Source organism: Vicugna pacos, chromosome 23, assembly GCF_048564905.1.
Source record: "Vicugna pacos chromosome 23, VicPac4, whole genome shotgun sequence".
Taxonomy (NCBI): Eukaryota; Metazoa; Chordata; class Mammalia; order Artiodactyla; family Camelidae; genus Vicugna; species Vicugna pacos.
Window position 1 is genome coordinate 18,874,805 of NC_133009.1, and position 8,580 is coordinate 18,883,384.

Here is an 8,580-nt window from a genome sequence, read left to right on the forward strand (position 1 = left end):
TGGTTTGAATGAGCTGTCCTAAGTCCTGAAGAATAAGAGCATCGTTTAGGGGGATTCCATTCATTAAACTCTGCATCCCTATGACCTAAGTTCCCCTAGAGCCCTGGTTTCTCTGTGGGTCTCTCGCAATAGAGCACTCAAAACTCATTTAGGTGCCCAAGGAAACGATCCCATGCAGTCGCTGTAGTGATCTGACATGAGGATGGTTCCAAAGACTCAAAAGAATGACAGTCCCTCATTTGTGCTCCCTATTTTTAAATCTTTTTTTCGATAGACCTTTAACTCTTGAGATGATGGTTTCTCCTGGCAAAGGCTCCACCCTCTTCTTTCTCGACCCAAGGCCTGCTTTTGAATTTATATCCTGTGTACTGGCTTGGCAGTGAGTTTCCCGAGGATTTAGGTTCTAGGCACAACATTTCTAACCTTGGTAGAAACTAAGAGAATGTGCCAGCACCTCCTTCTCAGCTCAATTTGGGAGAGTGTCTCTGATTTATCTCCCTAATTTATTCGGAACAGTGCAGAAAGATATCACCAGAGGTGTATATTTTAACTTCCCCCTCAGTTAAAACAGGCAGAACTGAGAGTTCTTTGTTCTGCCTTCCTCTCGTCTTTTGTTACACTGGTGGGCCCCACTCTCCTCTTCTGTGCTGCAGAGGCCCCAGCCTGGATCAGGTCCATCCTCCTTGCTGTCAGCTGTTCATTTGGGTGTGACTCTGACCATGCCGGTTACCTCTCTCGTCTTCCAGAGTGTCACAAAAACACCTCCTGGCTTTGTATCACTCTACCCTACGGACATCGCCACACTCCACCCAGCAATCTTCCCTTCTCAGCCTGCAGACCCACACTCACACCCAAGACAAGACCTCCTTTCACAAAGCTAGTTCACAATGGCCAAATCACAATAAACATTTTAAAGGTAACCCTTCAATGATTTCTATCCTGACTTTTAAAACGCTCAAGACAACATTTTTATATTTTATTTTCCCGTGGTTTTCTTCCTACTTCCTGGTCATTCCTAAGAAATCTCTTTGTCAAACTGTCACATTCTCAGGAGGCCCACCTTAACACCCTATTTACAACTGCAACCTTCACCCCCACCCTCCCAGTGTTCCTGCCCCTAACCTTGTTCTGGTTTCATTCTTTGGAGTACCTGCCACCTTTTAACCTACAATGTAATTGACTTATTTATTTTGATGTTTTATTGCACATTTAAAAACATCTCCTCACCAGAATGTAAGCCTTGTATGGACAAGGATTTTTGTCTGTTTGTTCTCTGATGTAACACAAACATTTAGAACATTGCGTGGCACCTAAGAGATACTCAACAAATAGTCGTTGAGCAAATAAATGAACAATACTTCTTTCATTCCTTAAGGTGGAGGATTTGATAAAAAAAAAAACCTCTCCCAGCTGGTGCTATAATCTCTTGATGGTAAGTGCTAACATCTATAAACATATCCAAGATATCTCATCTAAAAGTCTTTTGAGACTTGGCTTCCTGGTCAGACTGAAAATGCAGCTATCTCATTAGCTGTGTAAACATTGCAGATGGAAAAGAAGCCACCATCCAGGCAGAATTTAGTGATGTGTGCTACAGAAATTGGGTTACCTGTGTCTCAGAAGTCTAATGTATTGAACAAGCATACTCAATAGGCTTCTTGCTTCATTAGAACATGTTTTGTTTGTTTAATTGAGATTTCACTAATAACAGAAATGACCACAACAGAAGTGACAATACATTTATTTTTCTCAGACTGTTCCTCAAAATGTGCCGTAGACAACTTACAAATATGGCTGTAAAAGAATTCAAATGAAGAGTGGAAATTTCATCTATTTGGCTTTGCTTCAAAAGGCAGAACTAAAACCAATAGGTAGATATCATAGGAAGGTGTCTGAGTGTAAGGAAGAAGGTTCTAACAAGTAGACCTATTAAGAAATGAGATGGTTGCCTTGAATATGGAGGGCTCCAATCCCTGGAAGAGTTTACCCAGGGGCTGAACACCACGTGCCACGGACACTGTGGAGAGCATCCTGCCATGAGTGAAGGGTCAGACAGAGTGACCTTGGGGGTCCTTCCTGGGCTGAGAGTCTGTGAGATCATGGGTTATAATGGTCAGTTCCATCACTCTCTCGTCTTAGAGGATAAGGAGTGGAATGTGACCTTAGCTGATCAGTTAGTAACCTGAGGTATGAAAAAAGCGAACAGATGACCCACATTTTCAGAGTGAAAATTCATGAAAAGAACATCCATATTTCTGAATCCCATTTTTCCTTCGCATCAGATATAATTAGCTTTCAAAGTGAAAAGTATCAATCAAATGTGAAGGGCAAGGCAGAAATGTTTCCATATTCTTTCGACTTGGATAAAAAGGAAATAGCTCCTAGCAATCAAAATTCAGTTCACAGAACCCAAAAGTAAGTTGAGATCGGCTGTAGGGGATAATTAATCGTTTTATTTTATTTTTATTTTATTTTTGGATGGTGAGGTAGTTAAGTTTTTTATTTATTTATTTTTTAATAGAGGTACTGGGGATTGAACCCAGCACCTTGTGCATGCGAAGCACACACTCTACCACTGAGCTATACCCTCCCCCCCTTGATCATTTTAAATTGCCTTTCAGAGTAGTCATCAGCATTCCAATAAGGAGAAGATGAGGAACTGATAAAGTGAGCATCAGAGGTACTCAAATGAGCAATGTAGACTCACAAGCACAATGCCTGAGAGATCGCTGTTTCTGGGCTTGAAAAGAGTTGATTCGAGAACTCAAGAGCGATAGCCAGTACCACTAGCATGATGCTTCTCAGTTCAGTGTTTGTAATAGTAGGTATCAGCTGTCCCTTCTCCTATAAGTTCTTGAAAGAGTCATGAAAATTTTTTTGTTTTGAACTTATAAGCTATATTTGTGTCCCCTTAAATGGTGCATCTATGGAAACTTAAAATCAGTTCCAAAATGCCCAGTACCATGGTGGCTGCCACCACTCACCTTGCTGCTCCTAGATGTAGTGACCAGGGTTGGGAAATTCAGAGAGCTGGGTGTCTTCCAGGCGCCTAGAACCCTTAGTAATCTCCAAGGTGGGAAAACAAGAAGTTGGGAAAGGCTGGAATAATTATATAGGGTTTAGCTTCAGAATTGGAACGAGCCTATAAGATTTATTTCTATTGCTCTTTACATTCTAGATACTTCTGGGTGAGCCTAACACCACGAGACTGAACTCCTTTAGAATGTTTTCTCTAGGACATCCCGAGTCTTAAAATTTTTAAAGGTGATTCCTCTTAGGAGGTAGAGGGATTATGATCTACGGGAATGTTTCTCTCAAGGACTAAAGCTCTGTGATCTGTGAGCGGGAGACGCCCTGCCATCTCGAAGACTAGCTCTAAGAACGGTGACACCACTGGGATTTTCTGGCACCATCCACTTCACCTGACGTCATGAATATCCCTCACCCCCGGTTCTGTAACCCAGGGCTCTCCCACCTCTTCCGGCTGCCAAGCCCCCCAAGGCCCCTTCCGTTGGCGTGTGCACTCTCAGGAAGGCCCTTCCTCTGTCTCCATCATATTTACATGTCCTCTCTTGAGGTGCTTGGCCTGCAACAGATCAGGTAAATCTAATAAGCTAATTCCAGCTATAGCCACTCAGACAGCTTCCAGCTATTTCTCTCATCCAGGATCACAGGGCCGAGCTCTGGTTCTCCACACCCTCTCGTTAAATAAATGAACAGAAACCAGAAGCCAACAAAACAAAACTCAGAATCCTCCTTTCATCAAGAATCTCAGTTTAGGGGGCTGATCCCTCCATGGAAATTCTTTTATTGAACCTTTTTGCCCAAGTCTAGGTGGCCTCGTTATACAATCACAGCTGACCAGACCCTCCTGTCTATCTTTGGGGAATCTCTGCTACAAGAGTTCAAATACTTGCTAGGTCCCTAACTACTCAGGTTATTTAACAGGTTATTTAACTTCTCTGGGCTTCAAGTTGCTCCACGTGCAAGATGGAGAGAACCGTGCTCACCGGGCAGCCTTGTTCCGAGACTGCAGGCAATGGATACAAAATCCCTTAGTGTAGCAGACACTCATAAAAGTATTCTCCGTAATGAGATGTCTTTTAAAAAATGCTTCCTCCCAGTTAGTTGCTACCACGCACTCCCGCGTTTCCTCCCTGCCAGTGGGAGACCTGGGTGTGCGGGCTTCCACATCGTCTTCCCTCTGAGGTCCTTATCCAACCAGGAGAGGCAGGCAAGCCTCAGGTAGAAGTCACTAGGACAGCCAGGGAACTGCTCCAATTCCAACTCATGTCACCTCTCTGAATTCACAGAGAAGTGAGGATGGTCATGTCGTGGGACAGCAACCAGGGACAATTCTCTCGGGGACTATGAAGTAACTAGAATCCACTGTCTCTTCCAACTCTGATGGTAGTTCACAGATTCTTGATTAATTATTTTCTTGCTAAAACTGATTTTTTGCTTTGGACCTCCAAGATGAACAGTCTAGAAACTACCTGGAGGGAGGAACTCTGTCTTACTCATACTTGTGCTGCATCTATGGTGCCTGGCACAGGGCTTGGCACATAGTCAGGGGCTAGTAAATGATGGAATTATGAATTGTGACTGATTAATGGATGAGTTAATAAACGAATAAGCTAATGGGCTGGATATGGAGATAGGAGTTCCCTGAACATTTAGCCTCATCTTTTGTGTAAGACAAGGATGAAAACAGAAGGAAAGGTAAGGGGACCCTGAGTGGAGACGATTCTGAAAAGGAACAGAGGCATCCAGCAGAAGCCGGAACTCGTCACAGCCCAAAGTGGCCAAACTGTGAACAATCCAATTGTCCAACTCTGGGGCTCTCGCGCCAAACCCCAATCTCTGCGCCGCCAGGCCTCCTGGGCTCGGTGTCAGAAGCCATGCTGCTGCCGGGAGCAGTCATGCGTGTTCCCTCAGCAGCTCAGGCCTCACGGAGCTGTGCCAAGTTACCTTCCGCTCCCAGGGCCAAGTCGCTTCATCCAGCAACTCTCCAGACCCCTGTCCCTCACTGACATTTGGGGGATGGCAGCTCCCAGCCCACAGCAAGCAGTTTCAAAAAAACTGCAAAAGCCATTTCTTTTCTTTTGGCTAACGGAGTCCCCAACTGGGTCAGGGCTACTAGCTGACTATTGATGCATCCGAGTTATTAACTGTTTCTGAGTTATTCTGCCTGTGTTGCTGTGTTTTATAGGGCTGTCTCTTCTCCCTGAGGGACACCACAGGCTGCAGCAGGACCTGCCCTCACAGCCAAGCCCAGGCACACTTTTCTGAGGTGCTGCCTGTGCTGTTTTTGCCTTTGAGAATCTTGACTGTCATCAAGGGCTGAGCAAAGACCACAGTTCCCCAGTTCATTCTCACTTATTCTGGTTCAGCTTTAAAGGTTCTGTTCTTTTTGTTCTGAGGAGTTCAGGGCTGAAGATCACAAAGGCTTCTGATATGTGGGACCAGTTCCTGTATTGGCCCATCCTGCCTCTGTGGGAGAGGCATTCCCCTGATTTTTAGGGCCAAATCTGATCTTGTCCTCAAAGAAGCAAGCAGACCCTCCAGAAGCCACGTGATCATCACGATCACACGCATCTTCTTGGAAACGGTGGTTAGTGGTTAAGATCTAACGTCAGACCACCTGGGTTCAAATCTTGCCTCTGCAACTAACAGCTGGGTGACCTTGACCAAATTATTACTTTCTCTGTACCTCCGTTTTCTCATCTGAAAAATAAAGATGAGGGTAGTGCCTTTTCCTGGGTTGCTGTGAGAATCAGCTGACTTAACACCTGGCACATCAGTGCTTCAGTGAAGTTAGCTATTATAATGATCTCCAGGCCACCACAGTGTCAGGGACTTGCCTAATCCTTCGTGTTGGCTGCTTATGGGAAACACTGAATATTCTGACCTTGGTTTTGAGGCTTACTAGCTGAGTGATCAAAGAGAAAACAAGTCTACTTTGCAGCCCAGTTTCCACATCAGTAAATGCGATAACACCTATATCTACACGTTGTTACAAGAATCCAATGAGGTGATACAAATGGAAATGCTCTGGGAACAGCATAAAGCTACACAACATAATGTGACGTCTGGTGATTGGGTGAGACAGTCTAGACCAGGTAGTTGATCTGTTCCTCCTATAAAATTCTCCCAGAAGAGATTCCAGTACTTGCCCCTGGAACAGTCTGATGCTATGCTACCCTGATAGCAGAGAAGTTCTTTTTTTTTTTTAATTGAAGTATAATTGAAATGTCACATTATTTTAGTTTCAGTTATGTAACACAGTGATTCAATATTTGTATATATCATGAAACATATATACAAAATGATCACCATGTAAGTCTAGCTAACATCCATCACCATACATAGTTACAAAATGTAAGTTCTTTAGGTTGCTTTAATTTCTCAAAAATAGCCCTATGAAATCGTGAGCAAGAATTAGTAATTGCCACCTTATAAGACAGGCAGAGGCCTGATTCTGGTCCAGGTGTCCAGTTAAATACCCTCTTCATTGAGGCCAGATGTTGATCTTTTCCTTGACCGCAGTCTCCTCATCACTAAAGTGAGGACAGTAACTATGTCTTTGCTTCTGCACTTGTGTATTGCACCCTCCTCCTCCATCCGCCTGTACAGGGTACATAGTGAGATGCACAGACCCGATGATGTGCTCCAGAGGAAGATGGAAAGGGCTGCTCTGGCCGCAACTCTGCAGGCCCAATGCTGCGCCCTTGGTCTACTTTGGAGGTCTAGCTGCTTTTTCCTAACACACCCACAAATTAAATTGCTCAGATTACACATTTATGGACGTCATACACCCACAATTACAGACAGATCCAAGCAATATATGGGTACCAACGGGCTCCAGGGACCCTGGCAGCGCCATTTCTAGCGTGGTTTGTTTGTTTTCACTCTATCAGTGCCTGCTCGTTGGCTGAATCCCAAAGTGGTCAACACTGTGAGTGAGGGATTGAGTGAAATTCTCAGTGGATCTAGAATCCTGGGAAGGCGCCACACTGCAAGAAATCTCTGGTTTGAGTGCTCTCTCCAGGGCCCTAACCCACCCTACCCTCACCACCGACGAGAGAAAAACCAGCCCTGGTGCACATTTTCAGTCCTGCAGAATGTGTGGGAACTGCCTGTCCCCATTCATCTCAATGGGAGCAGCATGCCTGCATCTGCAGGGTTACCTTTTCTCTTCTGAGCAGTGAACCAGGAGGAGTCAGAGCCCCCGGAAATCATGTCATCCCTGCTCCCTGCCTATCCATCTCCAAAACGGTGAAGCAGAGAGGAGAAATGAGCCATGGTCAGCGCTTCACCTCCCACCCCCACCAACTCCCCTTCCACATCCTGAAGGTGAATTTGGAAAACACCCAGGCTAAGCCCAGAGCAGAAGTGAGGAGGCCTTCCTGCCCAGAAACCCTGCATCTGGAGGTCATGCCTCACGTGTGGCTGTTTAATGGGTGGCAGCACATCCCTAGGCCAGTCTAGTGGCAGCTGGTGTGCGGCCAGTCCTCTGCCAAGCGCACAGGGCGCCCTGGGCCTCACTAAGCAGCAAGTTGTAGGAGAGGGAACGATACACATGAGGGTGGCTGGAAAACATGAGTGCCTGGGAGAAAAGGCACCTGGAACGAAAAAGAACTGGAAGAGGGCAGCCTTCCCAAAAGTAAATGAAAGACGAGAACAACCAATGTTGACCGTGAAGAGAGAAACTGCCTTCATCTGCATGCTGCTACCAGCACCACACACCAGGGTTTGGTTTCTGTTTCTCCAATAACCAAGGGGTGGTAGCTAAGGAGGGTTATGAAAGATTTCTATTTTTTGAGCTGGTAATTGAAACTCTTAAGAATATAACCCAGAGAAGTGATGCAAAAAAAAAAAAAGGACTAACTCTCATAAGAAATTTTCTTCAAATATGCACATTAAAACAAACAATGACATATATATGTATGTATATATATAAATTTCACCTTGAGAAAAAATTGTAGGTATAGATACACAGATATAAATATTCAACCAAGATATCCAGAAATCGTGGAATGACCAAGGCCCTATGATATCACCACAGTGAACTATCTGATGGCCACTTAAATGGATATGAATGGAGTCTGTGCTAAACTATGGAAACATGTACATAAATCATGTAACGTGGACAAAAGAAAGCCCAGCGTCATAGCTTGCCCACACAGGTGGGAAACTGTCCATGTACAACTTCAAGCCTTGGGGATAAAGTTGAGACCATGGAAACAGCTGAAAGTTAAACTTTGCGTTTTCTTTTCTGTCATATATTTATGACAATAAAAATTCTGAATTTATAAAGAGAAGTGAGGATGTGGTATATAGTTAAAAGAGAATTTGATGAGCCCAGGAAGTGATTAAGAGAAACAAAACTAAGGGGGAACTTAAGTGGTAGAGTGCGTGCTTAGCATACACAAGGTTCTGGGTTCAATCTTCAGTACCTCCTCTAACAATAAATAAATAAGTAAACCTAGTTAACGCCCCCCCAGATTAAAATAAATAAATAAAAATTGAAAAAAAAGAGAGAGAGAGAGAAACACACTAAACCTCGGATCACAATGG

General features: G+C 44.3%; 1 non-coding gene across 1 annotated transcript; it reads right to left on the reverse strand.

The window, feature by feature from the left end:
* Window positions 1-2,518: 2,518 nt before the first annotated feature.
* Window positions 2,519-2,591, reverse strand: TRNAA-CGC (transfer RNA alanine (anticodon CGC)). Its single transcript has one exon. It is a non-coding gene; the product is annotated as a tRNA-Ala (tRNA).
* Between the last annotated feature and the right edge of the window lie 5,989 nt (window positions 2,592-8,580).